The sequence below is a fragment of the Arachis duranensis genome, chromosome 9, assembly GCF_000817695.3.
Source record: "Arachis duranensis cultivar V14167 chromosome 9, aradu.V14167.gnm2.J7QH, whole genome shotgun sequence".
In the NCBI taxonomy this organism is placed as follows: domain Eukaryota; kingdom Viridiplantae; phylum Streptophyta; class Magnoliopsida; order Fabales; family Fabaceae; genus Arachis; species Arachis duranensis.
Genome location: NC_029780.3, coordinates 37,712,021 through 37,717,287, shown reverse-complemented (window position 1 = coordinate 37,717,287; position 5,267 = coordinate 37,712,021).

Below are 5,267 nucleotides of genomic sequence, written 5' to 3'. Positions count from 1 at the left end.
CGTTTGTACGAAGGGATTTTTGTCGGTTTAGAGACTATATCTACAACGCGACTGTTTTTATGACATTCTTTACTGGCAAAACTCTTAATGTCATAATACCATAAATTGTAGCCATCCTTGCCTAACAAAATTAAGCCATAATACTAGAGCCATATGAATCATAGTGTGCAAAACTTAAGCTGGTAAAGAAATTGACCAAATCATTGCACTAAGATAAGGGTGGTGGTGGAAAGCAACAACATATATATATACAAAAAAAATTGAATAAATAATTAGAAACAGGTCAAAATGAGAACAACACTAAAATTAAAACCGCATAAATTAGAACAACTGGTGCAGAATTTAAAGTCCACAAACTAACCGGCAAATGCACTGGGTCGTACCAAGTAGTACCTCAAGTGAATGAGGGTAGATCCCACGAGGATTGATGGACTAAGCAACAATGGTTAAATGATTTATTTAGTTAGACAAACAGAAAATGGTGTTTTGAGAGTTCAATTGCACTAAATAGTAATTCAGAATATCAGAAAGCAAGCAGTAAACAAGTTGTGAAGTATTATTGGAGAAATAGTTAAGGCTTCAGAGATATCTATCTTTCGGATTGACTTTTCTTACTAACTATTTTAATCATGCAAGATTTAATTCATGGCAAACTATAAGTGACTAAATCTTAATTCCTTAGACCTTTTTAGTCTCTTCTAACCTTCATCAACCGCCAATTCCTTGGTCACTTAATTCCAATTAGAAGGTGAAGTTCAATTCTAGTTTATATGCAACGAAAATCCTAATTACCCAAATATAAGAGGATTATATGTCACGTATCCCGTTAAGTCCAGATAATTAGAAATTTAGGAGAAATTGTTTTCAAGCTGTTGTTCAAGTAAAAAGCTTTTCCAAGTTATAAAAGAACTCAATTAGAACCAATGTCATACTTTCGTTCCATCTAGATTCATAAAATAAAGAACGAAAATAATTCTTGAATTATACATGAATTAAAATAGAAAATAATAGTATCAATCCATACAATAGACAGAGCTCCTAACCTTAACAGTGGACGTTTAGTTGCTCATGGTTCAGAGAGAAAACTAGGATCCGTAAAAACTATAAATTGCGAAATGAGGTAAAAGAGAAGAGAAGAGACCGAAGGGCTGATTCTTTTCCCTTTTATATATAATCCTAATTAATGTAAATTATAATTTCTAAAACTAAATAATATCTTTTCCTATTTTTAATTAAAATACGGTTTAATCAGAAATCTACATTAATCTTCGAATGGCCTTAATTGGACGCTGGGACCACTTGGTGGTTGAAGATCTTGCGCCTAACTTGAGTTGGGGCACGCCTAACTTGGAGTGGGCAGCGCATCTTGGTGTGGAGGGCTTGAATTTGCGCCTAACTTGAGGGGAGTTGTGCCTAACTTGAAGTGTGGCCTACTCCTTGTGTGTGCTTATTGATGTATGGTGCCTAACTTGAGAATTCTCAAGTTAGGCGTAGCCTAGGCAGAACTCCTTGGATGCCCCTTTCTCATCCAGGCACCACCGTGGCCGCTTGGATTAATTGCTTTAGTTGATTTTGGCGCCTAACTTGAGAAACCTCAAGTTAGGCGCCACCCTTGTTGACTTGGTGGAAAAGAAGTATGAACTATTATACATCGTTGGAAAACTCTGAAAGTTAGCTTTTCAACGCCACTGAAATTACGTCCATTGGACCTCTAAGCTTGACTTATTTAGGTTTGAGTGCAGAGAGGTCAGGGTTGACAGCATCATTGGCCTTCTTCTCTTTGTCTGCAAAAACTTCATCAAATCCAGTCGAATGCTACCAAAAATAAACAGAATTGCACACAACTCAAAGTAGTATCCATAGTGGCTAAAAGATAATTAATTCTTGATTAAACTCAACAAATTGAATGCAAATTCACTAGAAAAAGATAGGAAAGATGCTCACGCATCAACAATAAACCATAAATTCAAATTAGATAATTAAAACAAGAAATTTTAAAATTATCTAACAGCCACAAATTTTAAAATTAGAGAACTACAAATGATAAAAACTGCAAGGACAAATTAGAAAGAATAGAACCAAAAATCCTAAATTAAAAATCATAATAGCAAAATAAAAATAGAACTAAATATTAGAACAGAACTAAGAACAAATAACCAGATCCAAAAAAATTAAAACAAAGCATTTACTCGAGACGCATCCCTATTCTAGATGCACAGGAGTGCTACTGTACTGGTTGTAGCGCAAACGACGATGGACAACAACAAATTAAAACAGCAGCACCAGCACAACAGGAAGGGAGAGGCTGCGAGAGCGAGGGAGGGAAAGGGAGAAGTTGCGACGCGAGGGAGGGAAACAACGACTCTGAACTGCGAAAGGAGGGAGGGAGGGAGAGAGGAACCGCACTGAGGTGCTTGATAAACGAAATTTAGCATGTCGATTTAGAATTCAATGATGAATATGATCGTGAGTATAGTCTAATCGACACTTAAACTTCGCATCAAACAATCCTACAATCTATAACCGAGAGTATTAGTCTCTCGAGTCGTGCTCCCTTGGAATTGCTAGAGTGTGCATCTTATTGCTAAGAAAGCCTTGTTATGATTCTTTGAAGGTTTTAGCAAAATAGAAAACAAACAATCAATCCTTAGAAGACTTGGCTTAGGGTTGGTATTAGAAATTCTATCCTTATAGTTCTCTCAACGATGACAACAATTAGGCCTTGCTTCATTTAGTTAACCCCTAGGCACAGAGGAAAGTCAAATGAGAGTAATCAACTTGAGTCACAAGTCCTAGCTTTACCTTATGGAAATCTAGCTTTAGTGTACTCCAAGTCAATTAGCAATCCCTAATTCCAAATCAACGATTGGCACAACTATTCAACTTCTTCTAATGGCCCAAACCCTATGCCAAGTAGGAAACTTTTACTCCATAACTAGTGTTGGCATTTCATCAAACATTTGGTTAGCAAGAGTGAAAGCCATGGTAAATTTGAGAAGAAAGTAGAATTAAAACTATTTCAACACAAGGAACTAACAACAATTAACATAGAACAACAATGGAAATGAGATTCTAAAGAAATTGATTAAATCCAAAACTACAAAGTTGAATCCAAGATCTATGAGAATTGAGCAATTACAAACACTAATTGAGATTGGAGAAGAAGATCTATGACATGAACAAGATGAATTGAGAATTGTAATGGATCTCACCAAAGAGTGAATGAAAACTCAGAAATTGGATGAAGATTAACCCTAATGAGAGCTTTTGAATCCCTCTCCTTCTCCACAAGTGTAACTAACTATCCTCCAAAAAATATATAGAATCTAAAAATGAGCTAAAAGTGCTTAACCCTTGTTCCCTTGGTCTTCTTAAGCTTTTCCCGCCAAAGCACTTCCCCAAAATGGGATTCCCAACTGCCTCCACGCCCAAGTCACGTGGCTCTTTAAAAAAATCATATTCGCACATCGGCGCGCACGCGCAGTGTACGCGTGCGCGTCCACGGGATATCTTGTAATGTGCGCTGAGGCGTGATGTACGCGTGCGCGCCATTGGAGATCATGGCCTAGCCGCTACGCAAGCCGGCTCGTGGCTTGGCTCTTGGCTTCGACTTCTTAACTGCTCAATCCACGCAGATGCGTCAAGTGCGCGCACGCGCCCATGCCGAGATTTCCAAAGTTCAATTCTCATGCTCCCTTCCTTTGCACCCGTCCTTCTTCTCTCTTCCGGTCCGTCCCTACCCTATATTCTGAAACCACTTAACACACAGGTCACGGCATCGAATGGCATCAAGGAAAGATTAGAAATGTATCTAATTTAGTGCAAAATAGGCATGTTTTCGTTCATGAGGCAAAATTAGAAAAGGAACACAAAGTCTTGTATTTTCATGTAGAAAACGTGTGGAATTATTGATAAAACCCCTGAAATCAACACAAGATAAACCCTCAAAATGGAGTATATCAACCTCCCCACACTTAGATCTTAGCATGTCCTCATGCTTAGAGAAATGCAAAAGAAACACAAAAGACCGAGGGATCATAGAGGTACACGACTCATGAAGTGCAACCTACTTATATGAATGCAACTATGACTAATGCTATTACCTACTTGGTTAGGAACAATTCAACCTTCCTAAGATATATGCAAGCATATAGGGTCCGATGGTGGTCAATTTATATAGGACTTGCCAATTTTCAAGCATCAAATGCAATATATGCAACTTTGCATGAGGAATGCTCGTGAGAGCCGGGAATCAAGGAATCGAGCATCGAACCCTCACCGGAAGTGTTTGCACTCTATTCGCTCAAGTGTTTAGGTTGATTCTCTCAGTTCTCCCCTAATCATGTTTTCCAAGATTTGTTCTTCTTCTAACAATCAACATATATTTCATGCATGCATACAAGTATCATGAGGTCTTTTCTTTGGTTATAATGGGGCTAGGGTCAAGGTATGATGCATATATGGTCAAGTGAGCTTGAAATTTGAATCTTTGATAAGCTCAAACTTCCCACCTAACCTATGACATCCTATACAATTAACTTCTAACCTAACTACCCCTTTTTCTCACTTTTGCACATACTCGTGCATTTTCTTTTCGTTTCACAACACTTATGCGTTGATCTTTTATTTGAGCTTCACCTTGGGGCATTTTGTCCCCTTTTTATTATTTTTCTTCTTTTTCTTTCTTTTTCTATTTTTTTCTTTTCCATATTATTTTTTTCTTTTCTTTTTCTTTTTCTTATTTTCCTTTTTTTTTATATACATGAACATCAATGCGTAAGGTTTTACATTTGATCAATATATGAGTATGTACCCAATTCTCAATATTTTCAACAAAATATAAAATACACCCTTTTATTCACCCAATGTCCCAAGTTTTTTTCCCACTCTTGAATGATGCTCACACACACTAGCCTAAGCTAATCAAAGATCCAAATAAGGAACAATTATTGTTTTTCACTTAAAGACTTGTAATGTGCTAAAATAAGAACAAGTGGGTTAATCATAGGCTCAAAATTGGCTAACAAAGGAAGATAAAAGGTAAGGCCATTTTGGGTAAGTTAGCTAAATGAAATGATGGCCTCAATCATATAAATGCATGAATACACAAAATAATGGATATAAGGAATCAAACAAATCAAGGATCACACTCATAGAGAGAGAACAATTGCACACAAGAAGGATAGTAGGTGGCTATAAGATGTAGCCACAAAACAAGGCTCAAAGCTCACTAGCTTGTGTCCTTAACTCAAAATTCATGTTCCAAA